General features: G+C 36.7%; 1 protein-coding gene across 9 annotated transcripts in view; it reads left to right on the top strand.

Moving 5' to 3' along the window:
- Stox2 (storkhead box 2) overlaps positions 1–17,433 on the top strand; it is a 215,355-nt gene that overhangs the window by 137,150 nt on the left and 60,772 nt on the right. The window contains exon 1 of one of the 9 annotated variants that reach the window (XM_063234684.1): positions 1–17,433. This exon is cut by the window's left edge and continues 24,025 nt beyond it; it is cut by the window's right edge and continues 23,538 nt beyond it. The exons of the other annotated variants lie outside the window; for them this stretch is intronic. The gene's annotated coding sequence lies outside the window, so the exon portion shown is untranslated. 9 annotated transcript variants of the gene reach the window in all.

Raw genomic sequence — 17,433 nt, 5'->3', positions numbered from 1 at the left:
CTATGAACAAAGCATCTTTGCTCCACCACACTCTTCTGCTATGATATCACTTCCCTGGAGTCTACCAGTCATGGACTGAATACCCTGAAACCATGAGCTAAATCAGATCTTTAAATTATAAGTCAGCTTGCATCCTGGGGGTCTGCTGTGAACCCTAAAGACTCTGTCTCATCCTGGGTACCTCCACCACTGATTACTGGTGACAATTTCAAGCAAACTTGTTGCACACAGCCCCAAGCCTTGCCAGTGAGGACTTGTCACTTTGATGACCGTGAGGGATGGATGATGAAACCAATTGGAAACTCATATGTAGGGCTGTCTTTCTGGTATGCATAGAATATAGCATTGGGGGGCGGGGCAGTTCCCTAGAAAATTGTAAGTTTATCTTCCGGAAAAAGTAGAAATGAAACTGAAGTGAAAGGACAAAAGGTGGATCTAACAGTCAGAGATGTAGCACAAAGGCTGAGCAGACTGGTAATATGAGGACTTTATACCAGACTTCTAACCTTCATGAAATTTAGCCTTATAGCTGTAGCTCATGAAGGTACAGGATCTTGGGGAAAATATCCTTTTTAAATTTTCTGTTCTTTCTTGACCTGTAAACACAAGTATTTATGCCTAACTTACGGGGTTGTTCTGAGAATTAATTGCATGGTAATGTATTAAAGTATGTGACATTGTGCCTGGGACTAGGGATGTACTTAAAAACTACAAACTTCCTCTGTTCTCCTCTTGTAAAGAGATTTTTAGTAATGATGTTTGCATTTAAGAGAAGAGAGGTAAAAGTGATAATCAGATAAAACATTTTTATACTTAATTTTAAAATAGAAAACCTGATACCTGGTACATTATGTGCCTTTTGAAATTTTGGTATAATTCATTTTGGGTGTGAATTTTGTGATACTTCAAAAAATTTTGGGTGTGGATTTTGTACTACTACAAAACATTTTCTGGAGAAAAATAGCTATTTTTTAGTTACAAAATAAATGCCCTTTGCAGGAACTTCAAATAATATATATGTAAATAAATTGAAACCTGAAATCTCACCATCCCTAATACTGTTTCCAAAGAATAGCCAGCTAATAATCAATTTTAAATTTACATATTTCTGTAGTCTTCCTTAAGCCCTTGGCAAAAGCTCTTTTTCTGGAGTGCCTTTAACGCTATCTATGTGGAACCTTCCCTTTCGTCTTTCTGATGAAGCCATCCTGGTATACATCTGAGTTTACTCATCCTAATTGCTTTAGGATAGCTTTTCTTTGTAGGAGTGTGATGAACATATACCACTAGATATTTTTGTGCAACATTTTTGCATATTTTCTTCCACAGTGAAGCATATTTTTATTGAATTAAGTATCTTTTACTCTATTCTATGACATTATAATGTCTTTTTTATACATCAGAGTTGCTAAAAAATGGAAATATTGACCAAAATAATTTGTGGTGATGTATGACTATTCAGAACACAGAACTTAGTCTATAGATGTAGAAAAGTAAAAAGTGAAAAATGTAGATTTTAAGAAACTAAGAACTTTGAGTATACTTAATCACAACTAAGCTTACTTAAAAGAAAAATATAGGTAGATTGAATTCTTTGAATTGTTAGCTTGCTTGAACTCTTAGAGGTTTAGCATGAACAGTTGTGTGATGTGTGGAATTTGTCTTATTTTATAACATCATGAGTATTATCTGTTGTAACCACACACAAGTTTGGCTAAAGCTATGTCACCTTGTTTCCATTCTAATTAATGATTGAGAAAGGTTTTGTAAGAATGAATAACTTAAAACATTTGGAGATGTAATTTGATGACCAGAAGATTGATACTTCTGTGTATTATGAGTTTTCTTTACTGCTCTAGTCAGCTTTCCCATCTATGAGACACAGTAGCAGATACCCCCATTTTAAAAAAGGAAAAGTTTAATTTAGCTCACAGTTTCAGGAGGTTCAGTGCATGGTGGGCAGGCTCCAAGGTACAGCCATCATGGCAGAGGAATGTGGCAGAGCAGTTACTTAGTTCGTGGCAGCCAGGCACCGGAGCAGGGGAACAGACCAGAGAAGAAGGGTCCAAGGATCCTATGTAATATTCAAGGTTTGTCCTCCATGGCCTGCCAAGACGCACCTAGAAGCATGCTTTACTAATCTACATTTCTTTCTTTCATTTTTTTGGCAGGGAGGTACCAGAATTCAAACTCATGATCTTGCACTTGCCAGGCAAGTGCTTATGCCACTGAGCTAAATCCCTAGCCCTTAATCTGCTATACTTCTTAATTCAGTGACGTTGAAGTGTCAGGGTTGATAGTCACATTTACTAAAGCATTATGTTACTACTTAGACAAACTTTTAAATGTACATCATAAAGAGGAAAAACACTAATTATAATATATTGTGAATTTACCTATACATGAAGTTTTATGCTCTTAGAATACTGCTTGTATCTGTGTCTTAGATGCAGATAAAGCATTCTGTGCCCATATGATAGACATTCTGTGGGCCGTTTCTTCTTGTTGAATTACAGCCTGTCCAAGAAAAACCTTAGTAACATGCAAGGAACATTCAAAACACGCTGAAATGAAAATACGCATGATGCTTCTTCTAAGATAACATTTAGAAAATTATGAATCTAGAATTTTCTTAATTTTAGATCCCCAGTTAGACATAACTTTTGTGAAGGCTGTATGAACTTCTTCATCTGCTCTGAAAGACAGTTTCCAAAGGAGGGAAGACTTTCCTGCTGAGAGTCCCAAGGTTTGCTATATATTGTTCCCTTCATTAGAGGAGGATATAGCGCTTGCTTGGGGATGTCTGCATTATTTCAGAGCTACTCGGTAGGGTATGTGGACAGATCTGTGGACATGTACATAAAGGATTCAGATGGGCATCTAAAAACTGATAGCAGTTTGTTATTTCAGCAGGATCCAGGCACATGGTTAGTGGGTTTGCCTTATAGAATCCTGCTGTGATGTGTGAGCTGTGCAACAGTGAGCTCAGTTGGACCTCATGATAACATAGGATGTTTTAAGATTAGTTCCTGTGGCCCAAAAATCTGGAAACTATTAATTTCCTCAATACTTGATGCAAAATTAAGCCTAATTTAATAGGCTAAATTGTTGCATCTGACTGCTGATGGATACAGATGAATAAAAATCTAAAAAGTCCTGCCAAAATTGCTTTGAAATCATCTTCCAAGCCCATGACCAAATCTTTTGTGAGACTGGCTTGTGTGTGACTGTTAACTATTATCCCCCATGAGTGGCGCTGTTATCATCCAATTTATGTTAATAAATTAACAAGCAGGTAGCAAGCCTATTTGTCCCATTAAAAACTTTATTGATATACTTAATTTGTTGAGGGTGTATATTTGGGCATTTCTTATGAGGAATGCTATTTCCCTCATAAATTTTGTTTCATTACAGTCACAAAAAGGTAAAGTATTATGGGTATAATAACTTTTTTCTAAATTAATTGCCTATGAACCACTTTCAATGAAGAATTTGTACATCTTTATTTTTTTTTCCTGTATTATATTGGCCCTGATTACATTTATTGAGGTGTAGTTTTATATCTTTATAAATACAAAAATTTGGGGGGAGAATTGCATTTAAGTTTTTTTTTCACTATATTTTTTCTGTAATAATTTATTTTAATTATATTTTACCACAGTATCCTTGGCCACTCATTGTTTGTGAAGTACTGGAAAAATGCATCTACCTAAAGTTAGTGAAACTAATAAAATTTAAAAATAAAAAATCTCCGATTTTTATTTTATTAGTATATGTGTGTAGTGTGTAATTTTACATTCCCTGTGGGAAGTTGGTACAAGTACATAACACATCTTAATTCCTTTTTTCATCCACTTTCTCTTCCCTCTCGTCCCCATCTCTTGATCTCCTTCCTTTCTTTTTCTTTTTCCTTTTCCTTTTTTGCATATTTGCAGTATGTGATGTTTATATTCCTTGTGTGGAGTTAGTAAGTGTATATAAAGTCCAATTCCTTTGTTAAAATCCCTTATCGCTTCCCTCCCTCTCTCCATCTCCTGATCACCTTTCTCTCTGAGCATGATCGCCTCCCTATGTCTTATTATCTCTTTTATTTTGCTCTTTATTTTTACTTTGGGCTTCTCGTGTAAGAGAAACCATGTGATAATTGTACTTTTGTGTGTCTCATTTATTTTACTTAACATTATGGTCACTAGGTGCATCTGTTTTCCTATAAATGAGTCAAGTTTATCTTTTTTTATGGCAGCATAGCCATTTGGTTTGTAAACATATCTTACAAACACTTATTTAGGAGCTTTTAGTAATTGCATATACTTCGTAGATTTTCTGTGAAAAAAGAAAGGATTCCGCCATTTTTTTTAAAGAATAGCAGATTATTTTCTTTCGAGTTATTTTTTCATCAATTTTAAAGATTTATAGTAAGAATCTAAAATTTCTAGTTTGGTCTTTCAAATGTTATGGCTTCTTTGTGATAGCTTTGATTTTGAAAACAGTATTGTTTTGGAGAGAACATTCTGCCTAATTTCAGAGAGATTATTTTAAAATGCATTTTATCTTTTTTCTAGCCTTGGTCTGTGATGTTAGTTGTTGCCTGTGTCAGCTCTGATTATAAATGATCATCTTTTCATAGATTATTAATTATAGAATATTTTTCTTTTTGAATAAATTGTTTTCAAAAAGAGAGCTGTGTGATAAAACTGATCAGAAGAGACAGCTCCTTGGTATATGCTCAATAGAATATTGTTTTACAAAAGCTATCAGTAGTTTATTAGGTAATTTGGATTTTTAAGTGATTTATAACAAACGTAGTCAGTTGGCGACTTGGACCAAATGATGGTATATCAGTTTCCTAACTCTGCCGTAATAAAGTACCATAAAATGGGTGGCTTACAGCCATAGAAATGTATTTTTACACTTTTGGAGGCCCTGTGTTCAGAATCAAGGTGTTGGCTGTAGGAGAAAACCCTTCCTTGCCCCTTCCATCTTACAGTGACTCCAGGAATTCCTTGGTGTGTGGCTGCATCACTTCAAGCTTGATGTTAATGTTCACATGGTATTTTCTTCTTCTCTGTGTCTTCTTTTCTAATAGAAACACTTTTCATTGGCCTTAGGCACACCCAGGTGATATAGGATGATCTGATGTTCTTATTTTGAGATCCTTAACATAGTCACTTCTGCAAAAAACCCTTTTTGAGAACAGACCACACTCACAGGTTCTGAGGATGAAGACTTCTGATGTGCATTTTGGGGCCCCCTCATTCCACATGAGAGCATTTAAAAAAAATAGGTACTGTCTCTTGAATGTTATCTGTAATGTGATGTAGTAGCTGCATCAGAGCTGTAGTGTATGGGAATAGTGCTAGCAGTAAGGTGGACCGTCCTGGGCTTGTGTTTAGGGCCTAGAGCTCTGCTAAGCTCCATGACCTGGGACCTGTTCACTTCTCTGTATCTGTTTTCTTGTCCGCAAAATGACATGTAGATTGACCAGGAGTGATCACAATTACAAAATCCCTTGATAGAATGTATACATTTTTTATCATTCGTGAGTCAAGTTTCCCTCATGAAATCAATCACTAGATCTCTGGCTTTGCCAGTTATGGCACCTTCATGTCTTTTTAAATGTTTCAGGATACTGCTAGGGCAAAGGAAACATTTAGTTGTTTCCTGTACTCATTAATGAGACCCAACTGACTAAGTATTTTTGTATTGCCAATTTAGTAGCAGTTTGAAAAATATTTTATTTTATTCTTGCTGAAGTCTAGTTACTAAAGGGATGCATGCACTGGCTGGGCACTGCAGTATTTACCAAACCTAGAAATTAGGAGGGACGCAGTCTCCTTTATTTCTACTCTACACTAGTTTTTACACACTATACTTTTTTTTTTTTTTAATCATAGTAACCACCTAAATGCCAGCTTCACAAAGACATTGCCATCACCAGAATTACAGCATGATCTTGTTTGAAACCCTGAGAAAACCCTTGATGGTTGTTTCCACGATGTCCAGCAGGAGTTGAGGATCATTTTCTAATTGGATTATACAAAATTTACTTTCTACTCAGCAAAGTTGGAAGGCCTCACTTCCCTTTAAAAATTTTCTGATTTTCACTTGAATATTTCATATTTTATCCTAAATCTATTTCTCTTTCTAAATTTCCAAACCCATTTATTTTAGCATTGAAAAATTTTATCTATAATTTTTTTAATAATTGCCAGCGGATACTGTTGATGCCTACTGTGTCAAAAGAATCACATTCATGCTGACACAGAAATGAAATATTTAAGAGATGCAGTTTTCTGTGTATAGTTTTGTTTGTGGATCTCCTGTGGCTAACGATTCACTTCTATGAAATAAGAACAGTGTTAATTCTTTTACATAGGCCAGGGATAAGGATGATGAGTTAGAAAAAGAAAGTAAAAATAAGTTAGATCATCTTTATTTTATCTTTTCATGAATCAAGTTATTTACCATAAAAGATGAGTAGATTGGATTATGATTCCAAGTGTTGATGGAGCCTGAGTAATACATAGCTGATTATAATGTTCGTTCTTTGTTATTCCTCCTCCTTCTCTTCTGGTCTTTCATCTATTCAAAAGATATTTCTTAAACACTCCCGTGCTTTCACACATGGGGTATATAATTAATAGGTGTCCTGTGCATGTGGTGATCAGGAAGGTGGATCTTACATTATGTGCTAAAATACTTAGCACTGTGATAGCATTTATTCATCAGCACATGGTAGATGGAATTAAAGTTAGTTAACACTGTTAAGCTTCCATATTACCTGTCAAAAGCTTTACTAGATGGAACGTAAATCAGTAGATAGTGTGTGTTTTTGTTGCATACTTTGACCAGAGGAAGGGCATGAAATGTCTGTATGGCAAGTAACAGTTTTCTTGTTGCCATTTGTCACACAGTCATGCCTGGAAATCTACTTTTACTCAGCAGTTACTAGGTTGCACGTGTGCTGAAGGGTCTGTCCTCAGCCCATTAAAAAATGTGTATGGTCCTCAGGGATATGTAGTGCATCAAAAGTGTTTAACACCCTCAAGGATTAGTAAGTAATTAGCCTTCATACCTAATGTGTAAGCAGCAGAAAGATCTTTGATTTTGGCTCAGTCAATGTAATTTTAATGTTAACAGCTCTGAGATCAGCAGCCAACAGGCAAATAAACTTTGACACCGAGAGCAGACGTGTCAACAAAGCCACAATCCAATTTACTATTGATTGATCAACCAACTCATTTCCTCTTGGTTTAGACATTTATAAAACAGTTCTCTTACACATGTGTGATACACACATGTGCAAAGTCTCTTGTTTAAAACAACAAAATAAAACAGACAAAATTTGGAGCTTGGTAGAACAGTCATGATTCACTCTGTGGAACCAACTGTTGGTCCTCAGATCTGAGTCTCTTCTGGTGCCAAAGGATCCTTAAGAGGCTTTGAGTCTTCTGAAGTTCATATAACAGGAGATGGCAAGTGTGCTTCCATTTTTATAACCCGGAAACAAGAAACCTTTAGTTTTCAGGCTTTGCTTCAATTAGATTCTTCCTGTCCTTAAAAAAATTATTTATTATGTATTGTATAATTTACATGTGTAAATTGACTCTTTAGGCACTCCAAAAAAGAGATTAAAAAGTGCTTTGGTGGGGGGCAACTGCTGTTTCAACTTGAGAAAACAAGAGGCAGTCAGGAACTTTGTAGAACTATAAATTGTTACAGGCTCATAGGAGAACAGAGAGAAAGAGGCCTGGTTTATAAATATTTTCTCAGTCATGTGGTTAAAAATCTTTATCACTTCACAAGGAAAAGGGGATCTGCTTTTTATTGCTATGTAAGCTGTGCTTTTTATTTTTATGTTACTCGTCTAATTGCTGGGCCTTGAATTCCAAATCTTGCAGTAGTGAATTTAAACTTAATAGATGAATGTTTGGGTTGCAGTGAGCACTCAGAATAATAATATTAAGGAAACCAAGATTCTAACTTTAATAATATTTATGATCCAGGTAAAAGTTGAGGCTAGAAGACAGCACTGATTTTTCATTAATAAACTTATTTAATTATTTATCTAGTATTAGGTGTTAAACTAGGTTAGTATGGAACAGTGAATCTAACTTTGTAAAGTTGACCACTATGGACATTTCTTAATGAGCAGGACCATTAACTAACTGTTCAATTGATAAATTTAGCAAGAGCAGGGACTTGTGGTTTTAAAATCTCTAGTATTTTAAATGAAAATACCTTTTTCATGTAGAACAAGGGACACTCGTGTGTGTGTAGGTTTACATAGTTTTCTTGAATAAATCAGGCCTACTATGTATCATTTATGATTTCTAGGTTTAGTTTATATAAAGAAGAATGAAAATGAAGTACTTCAGTTGAACGATAAGTCCTTGGGAATTGAGGCTACTGCTTTGTCAACTTTTGAATGTGTTTAAAAATTTCTATATTAAAATATTCTTAAAAATGAAATACAGTGTGATCAAGAATTTTAAGATATCTGAGGACAAATGGATATATAAAATTGTTCTTGAGTTTTATCATTTGAACAATCCTCCCCCCCAGGGGAGTCCTCTGGAGCACTGTGGCAAGTCTGACAGATTTCACATTATCTAAAAGTGTCAGTCCCACCCCTTGAGAAGCCCAGTTTGATTACAGACGACAGACATGTAAAACTAGAAAATGCACTGCAGTTTCATATGTGCTCTGAGTACACATAGAAAGAGAACAAAATCTGTCCAGGAAGTTGGAGAACACTTAACAGAATGCTTGAAAATACTAAATCTTGTAATGTTGTAGTTATTTATCAGTTCATCCCTGTTGCTAACGGAACGTCTGGACAGGTTGTACAGGATAAAGGCAGAAGCTACATGTCTAGGAAAACATGCCTTGCTTTGAACATCACTGATTAACTAAAAAAGTTCATGTGCTGCTGTGATATTTGTGCCCTCCAAACTCTGGAGAATAGCATACTGAAATATTGCATTAATAATATATTAGTCTTCATTTGGTGTTTATTGAGCATGCATGTAAAATATTTAAATGAAAAGGTCATTTAGGTATAAATTCTGTGTTTGCATTGGAACGCCTCAAGATGTCAATTAGTAAATAATATATTCAGAAAATTATGAAATTTCCCTGCTATAAACCTGTCATTTATTCACTGAACAAGTATTTGTCTCAGTGTCTACCGTGTCTGGGCCTTGTGCTGAATTCCACATCAACAATGAAGACAGACACAGTTACAAAGTGACATACAATAAGTACCATAGGGGCTTTTTTATTGTGAACCTAAAATAGCAAATATTGATTGTGTACACATTTACATAACTAAAAGTGTTTTTAAATGTAGCATACCGATCAATTCAAGATCATGAGAGTAATTAAATCTTGTTATGGAGACTTTGACACATTACCTTCATTTGAAAGGTTTCATTTTTTTAGTTGTGACAAAATTTCAACAATTACTTTGGTTTGATAGTTATACAGGTTTTGCTATGTACATCCTGCGTTCTTTTGTATTTTAAAAATTTTTCCAAAAAGAGAATCTATAGGAGAATTTCAGTTACTGAATCTGGGCCATGGAGGTGGAGGAGACACAGGTAGATGTCATTTTAGCATGAGGGTGTGCTGAGCAGAGAGTTGTGATGATATGCCTCACTCGTTCATTGGTGAGAAAACAAAAGCAAAGTGACCTACTGATTATTTATTGACTAGAGTGCACTGATCAGATTGGTAGAACAGTAAATAGTCTTGTCCCGTAGAGTTTACCAACCATTTTTGGTTCTATCTGTACTTGGCACGAAGGTTAGTAGTGTTTCCTGTTGCTGGGTGTAAGTCAGTGTGAATGCTTGTAGGCTGCACTTAAAAATGCAACTCAATACATTTTTCCTGAGAAAAAGTTTTGTGAAAACAAAGAAGTTTCTGTTTTCTTAGGAGACCATAACTGTTATAAAGAGTTAGAGAAATCTATTTAATGTGATACAGCAAAGTTGTTTTACATCACAGAAATCAAAGCGTACCAGTTTAGTGAAGACTAAACTGAAGGACACGTGTGATTTAGGTTCTGACTGAGACTTTTGGAAATGTCACTTGTCTTCATTCAGTGTGTTCTTTTATTATCAATTTGTTTTGCTAGGTCCCATCATTTCCTCTCTTTTTGCTAAGAACTATAGTCATCTTACCCTCCTTTAGAATAGATTTCTCTCTAAGCTCTTTAAAAAACTTCAGTCATAAAATGCTTAATGTTCTAAATCTCTATAAAACCATTTTGAATGTAGCTGCATAGCTCCCACAGGACTACGATTTTTAAAATGGAACAATTTAAAATATTTTATATGTAAATAGATGCTCAGGGTAAATTAATTTGGAAAGAATACAGTAGGATTTCCTAGGTATAACTGGTCTTGTTCAAAAAACAACTAAATATGAAATATTGGTAGACTTCAGAGTGAAAAACACTCAACTACCTTAGATGTCTTCTAAGTGTTTAATAAATAGCAGTGTAATATAATGGTCTGAACTCTGGAATTTTTAGTCAGACTGACTTGATTTGAGGCTCTGATGTCAGAATGTATTCGATCTATGTGTGACCATAGGAAAACTATGTACCTTTTCTAGCCTAATTTTTCCTATTAGTTACCAAAGTAGTAACTGTTTTAGAGATTATTGTAATGAGGATTGGTGAGATTACACAAGTGAAAAGTGGCACACACCTGGCAACAATTTGATAATAACTAATATTTATTTGTGGACTTGTTCCTGTTTTGGCTTATTGGATATACACAGAACTCTTCTCTATCTTTAGATGTTGCCTGTTCTTACTCCCCTATCAGTAAAAAGGCAAATAATAATACTACCTCATTTGATTGTTTTGAGGATTAAGTAAAGTAATAATTTAGCACCCAACAAATGTATATACTCTGGTTTTTGAACTTGGCTTTGTTTTTAGTACTTGAAATGTCTTTATACTTATGGGCTCTTTTGTTACTGTGGTTTTTCTTGTTTCTCCCAAGCAGAGTATAATGTCCCAGTACACTTTTGTACATACTTAAAATTATTGTGGTTTGGCTATGATGTATATGTGTGTGTGTGTTACTAGCAGTTGAACTAAGGACTTTGACACTGAGCTACATCCCCATCCCATTTGTTTGTTTATTATTTTGAGATAAGTCTCACTAAATCTTTGTGTTATCCAAATTGGGCTCACACTTGTGATCCTCCTGCCTTAGCCTTCGAGAGTTCTGGGATTACAGGCACGCAGTGTGGCCACTATCACACCTATCTGCCCCTTGGTGTCATAATTAGTTCCCTCTGGTCTTGGTTCTGTGCTATCCTAAATTGTTACAACAAGGCTTCATTGTAACAAATTCATTTAAGAGTAAGTAGACAGAGATGTTTGACAAGTATGTAAAGACTGATTTCCTTTCAAAACAAAGAAGCCAGTAGATAGGCTACGTTGAGGTGGTTCATTTACTATTCCTCCTTAACTTGATAAGTAGCTTTTCAAAATTGGCACATAGAGTGTTTGCCAGTTGAGCTTTATGTTACTGTTAATTCAACACAGTTTAGGGAATAATCACTAGGCAGAGATCCAGGTGCTCTTGAAGTCATTGTTTTAGTGTCTATGTAGCCTCTAGATAAGTTATTAACTTATGAATGTTTTATTCTTAAAATTAAAATAATGGGGCTTAGCTTGCTGAGTTGCTGCTGTGATGGAGAGAACAGGTACTGTCCCTGGTACTTAGCGAGGGCTGAGTAATGCTCTTGGGCTTTTGCTTCTTCTTGACCCTAATTTATGCATTGCAGAAACAAGGATGCTAATTCTTAGATATCATGAGAAAAATAGTGATGTCCACAAATACAAGCTGTACAGTGTGGTGGTGTTGCAATTTTATAACTTGTTTATGGATTAAAAACTGATGGACAACTCAACACCAGCTGAATTAAATCAGCCTGGTGCTGAATATAGATGGCCCACCTGAGGGAAGTTGTCAGCATTGTGGAGAAGAAGAGCTAGGTGCTGTGGGTTTCTCTAAGTGTTGCTGTTTTGAGCCATTGGTTCTCCTGGAGGACCTCGTTATGACTAACTCCCCCATTGTGAGTTTGACCATTGTCATCAGAGGAGCTCAGACCTTGTTGATAAGAGTGGCTGTGGTTCACTTTGGGGGAGCTCTGGTCCTTATGCTGAGCATCACTTCCTGGCTCTGGATGGGAAGATGTGTACTGTTTAATCTCCAGGAGAAACTCGTCACACTGGCTTTCTGGCATGTACTTGACTGTTCTTATTGTTGGAGGAGCTTGGGACCTCGTGTCGTTGAGGATGGCTGTGGTGCTCTTCAGGGCAGCCCTGGTTCTTATTTTGAGTATGACTTCTCAGCTCCAGTGTAAAACCCTCAACCTACCAGCACAGTTCTTTCACCCCGCTGGTACAGACTTTCTAGCTTCCATCGCTGACCTTCGGGCCTTCCCAGGATAGATCCATTAAACAGACTGGTGTGAGTTTTTCTCATGGGCTCTAGCCCTCCAGTTGGACTCACGGGGGCCATTGTCATGGGCTCTAAGTCTCCAGCTGGACTCAGGCAGGACAACGCTGTGGGGTCCAGGCCCTTGGCTGAATATTCCCAGTCTTTAGTGTTGTGGACAGATTTCCTGCAATTTCTTGTGTTTAACTCTGGGTGACCATCATAAAATAATATTATAAATTCTGTGTCCTGATTCTGGTTGTTCTCCTCACAACCCCTGACTACAATATAACTTTTAAATGTTTTCATGAAGAAATTAGTTATCTGTGTCAAAATGAGAATGAAGCAGCGACACAGGAAAGAGAAAGAAAGATAAAGTGAAAGAAAACACACAGGCATCAGAAGTGATCTCAAGTCATAAAAACTCAGGAACCAAATTACTAAACACATACACGGACAAAATTTAAATCTGTTGCAGAATTAATTCTTTAGGCGTGAAAATTCAAAACTATCAGTTTTCTTTCTGTTCTCTTTTTATTTCGAGAAACTCCCATTATGATTCTAATATTCTGGATTTTTGATTTGTTGGGCTGTCTTGATTTCAGTACCAGTGCATTTCAAATTTTCACAAGATATTTTTGTATTTTTTGTCATGTTTTTCTGATTGCATACTTGTTGTTTCAGGTTAGTGGTCTTGCAAATGTAGAAGTTTAGCCAAATTATCCTTTACAGGTGGTGCTTCCGCACGTGGCTGTTTCATTCTGTTGAGGATTTTTGTTCCACATCTAGCCAGTCACCTTGCCCCACTTCTCACATCGTGGCCCCCTGAGGCTAACAGTTAGTAATGTGAATTCAAAGTCATAAAGTTTTCATTTTGGCACAGCATTTTTATTATATTTGATTAATGTGCTAACTACATTACACTTTTATTAAATTTTGTTGCTATTTCAGAGAAGGGTGCTGTTTCAGAGAGGCTGAAATTCTGTGTTTATTTCTCCCAGGAGATAAAGACATTGTTCCCTCGCTCACCCGCTTAGCACGTGCTTATAGAGACTTGACTGTGAGACTAGCTAAGCTCTCACTGCAGAGGGTTACCTGAGGACACGGTAGTGAGCAAAGCTGAGTTAGTGCCTGCCTTCCCAGACCTGCCCTTCAGTGGGAGAAGGAGAGCGAATCAAGCATGCAGGAAGCAGAAAAGGCTACTACCAAATTCAGATGGGATTGTGATCTGGGTAGGACAGTGAGGCGGCAGTGGGGAGGCCTGTGCAGCTAAAGCCGGTGGGGAAATGTGCACGGCCAGGGAAAAGACAAGACTGTGCACCAGGAAGTCACCAAAAGTCCTCACCAGGGAAGTGAGCAAGTCAGCTGAGCTGGTGAAATTCACCAGGAGGTGAGGCGGTGGGAGGACACCGAGATGGGGGGCTGCTACAGCTGTGTGCTGGGAACTAGACAGAAAAGGCAGCAGCTCAGTGTCCCGAGAGAGCAAGCTGTGGCAAGCCCAGAAGCTAGAGTGGGGGGAGAGGTGGGGGGAAAGGAGGGCATGGCTGTTAAGAGACAGCCTTGGAGCTGCTAGCTGAGTTCACAACAGAAATCCAGCCCATGTTGAGCAGCTGTTTGCTCCTGCAAACAGAAGGGCAAAGGACGGTGGTTGAAAGGCTTCACTCCAGGGAATAGCAGGGTGACACGGAGGCACTTTAGAAACCTGCTCTTCCTACAGGGTGCAGTAAGGATCGGGCATTGGGGAGAGAAGAGGAACAGACTGGAGAAGGGGAAATTGCCGTTGCTACCTCTTCACAGACTCTCTCATTCATGATTTAGAAGCACTTGGTCTCTTATCCAATTTTTTAAAAGTAGGTGAGCAACTGCCTTCACCATCCAGTGCTTTCCTAGAACCCTTTTTAGTTTTCACACATTAAAGCAGTTTGGTTTTCTGTGAGATAAACAACACTGGGCATCCAGATTCTCTTTCTCAGAAAACCTGAGTACAGAGAGAATGTATTTATGAGTTTTCTCAAAAGGCAAGAAGCAAGTGAATGTAAAATAATCCACCATGCATATTTCAAAACAGGACAACTGCTGCAAAACCCACACACTACTTTTTTTAAAAAAAATTCTAACAGAAGTCTTGTATATAAATTGTCACATATACTTTAAAAACCCCAACACACTCGATTTCAATAACTACACGATTCAATATTGTTCTAAATAAAAGAATACAGACTCTATTATTGATGCTAGTTTTATTCTAAAAATCTTTAATTGGAGATTTTAGACTCTTGGTTCTGAGTGATTTGAAATCAACTATGATCATATTCAAAAGTGTATGTAGAGCTCATCACTACAGTATATTCTAGGTTCTTCCTGACCAAAGTAAATTATTTAAGGGAATTTTCTATACAGAGACACGTGTCAAAATTTGAAGGCTTTTAACATTGTCAAAATAATTGGGAAAAGCAAAAGAGAATTTTTAAAAGTATGAAATGTGAGCAGCAAAATAAAAGTAAGGTCCATAATCAAATTAGTTTGATTATTTTGAATGATACCATTTTCTTTATTATAAGATGACTCAGAGCCTTAAATATGCCAGCATGAGTGGTAACTTCCCAAAGGGGCACACAGTGTGGTATCTTCCAGGTTGATTTGATCACAAAACTTTTTATAAAGAAGTGTTTTCTAGAACTAGTGTTTTAGGGATTTATTTGGGAAAGACTATTTCATACAGGGGTCGGGAGGAATGGGATACTGGAAACATAACTCCTAGTTCTATACTCCGTTATTCTTCTTGGTTTCATATTGTAATTGCTTCCGTATTGACATTTTTTCCCACCCCTTTAGGGGATCTGATGAACAGTTGGTGTCTCTTAGTCATATTTTGTCTCAGTGGCAAACCTGAGGCCTCACTCATAATAGTATGACTAATAATTAACTGGATCGAGCATTTTTTCCTGGGCCTCATGCTAGTTATGGCATGTGTGTTATTTTTATTCCCATTTTGGAGATGAGGAATGTAAGATCCTAGGAAATTAAAAAGTTAATCAGCGTTGCATAACTAGTACATGAAGGAACCAGATCAGTCTTCAACAAGTGTTTACTAAATATATGTAAATAATGTAAATAAAACTAAATGAATGATTGGAATTTGTTTTATTTTTGCATAACTAGGATTCTAGACCAGGTCTTTTGAAAGCAGCTTCATGTACTTTCAAAGTAGCTCTTTGTTATCGGTATGGTAAAATTATACATGATTCTTGATGAAAAACTTATTTTCATGGTTAATTCCTTTTTAATAAATGAAAAAGTTAGAAACTAAAAGAATATCCAAAAAAACAGGCTAGAGTGCTTCTTGTCATGGGGCGAAACCCATGTGAAGCATTCAGTATAGATCTGCTTAGTGAATTGATTTCTACCGTACTCTAGCCTTATTCATTAGTTTTGATTTTATAATACATTTTTTACTTTTACAATGGTAATTATGTATACAGGTGAAGTCAAGTAATGCAGCTAATATGATAAACAGCAACACACAACTATTCTATGTTATGAAAAATACAAATCACCCAACGCACTCTGCCCTCAGCCATTGCTGATTCCCACTTCCCAAGGTCAGTCCCTTAGCTGCTTTTTTTATCTAATTTCTAAAGAACAGAGTTTTTTTTAATGCTTTTATTTATTTGTTCCTTTTAGATTTTTGTCTTACTGTTTGGTTAAATGAAATTCAGCCTTTTCATACACTCACTTCCCCTCTTTTTATCCCTGAATGTAGTTATACAAGAATTTAACCATAAATCAATAATCAAGGGTTTATTTTATGATGACTATGTAACTTTTTATTTGAAGGATGAGGTATTGTACTATAAGTACACTTATTTTCTTATGCAACCATTTGTTTTTCTTGGAATTAATGATTATTTTCTTCTTAAATTGCATATATTTTTAGATATCTTTACTTTTTCCCCAAATGCTCTCCCAGATATGACAGACACCCACCAATATTTCTCCTCAAGAGCTCTTATATCTCAAACTATTTATCCATATCTCTCTTTTCTTGAAGATTTTCCTTTGAAAGCCCTACTTCTTCCTCCTTTGATCTGGATTATTTCCTTTCTAGGCAAGCTAATAGCAGTTCTTTGGGAGTTTTCTTCTCACCACCTGTCTTAGTTAACTTTTCTCCCTGCTGAGACAAAGACATTTGACACCAGAGTTAAAAGCGGAAAGATTTGTTGTAGCACAGGCTGTTGAGATTTCAGTTCATAGCTGGCCGGCTCTCAGGAGGGTGCGTGGCAGAGCAGAAACAGTTCATAGCAGAGAGAAGGCAGCAGAGCAGCAAGCACTGAACTAGTGAAGCAGAAGCAGCAATTGATGGCAGCGGCTCTCATATTCTATCTTTAAGGCAGGAAGTGCTTACATCTAGGGTGGGCCTTCCTGTTACCCATCCCAGAACTATACCAAACCAATCAGTGGACTAATTTAGTAATTGCACAGCCTTACTACAGGCATCACACACTTAATCCTTGCATCACATACTCTAGATCCAGCCACTTCTGAAAAGCCCCACTTATGACTGCCCGAGGCTTTGGGGGTCATCTAGACACAAGCTGTAATACACTCCTGTGTTGAATCATTGTGTTCTAAGCTACATAGCTTCCTGTTCCTTGATTTACTTTGTTTTACTGAGCTCCATCTGCAGTAGTTTCCTAGGATTGTGAGTTACAGATGTTTGCTAGAGGATTTTTCTGCTTCATGTCTGCATTTTTTAAAAGTATTTTTCTAGTGGGTTTTTTGTTGTTGTTGTTCTTGTTTTGATGTCTAAAGGCACTGAAGTGCTGTTTGGAATTTCTTTGGGAGGTGGAACTTGTCTCATCAGACCTACTTAAGGACTGATATGTGAAGAATATAGTGAGTCTTTTCTATCAATAAATTTCTCTCAGAAATGCCACTAGTCTCCAAACTGACTTCTGGATTATTTCCA

Source organism: Cavia porcellus, unplaced genomic scaffold (genome assembly GCF_034190915.1).
Source record: "Cavia porcellus strain 051 isolate PalLab524CR breed Dunkin Hartley unplaced genomic scaffold, mCavPor4.1 scaffold_24, whole genome shotgun sequence".
Classification (NCBI taxonomy): domain Eukaryota; kingdom Metazoa; phylum Chordata; class Mammalia; order Rodentia; family Caviidae; genus Cavia; species Cavia porcellus.
This window is presented reverse-complemented; position numbering and strand designations above follow the sequence as displayed.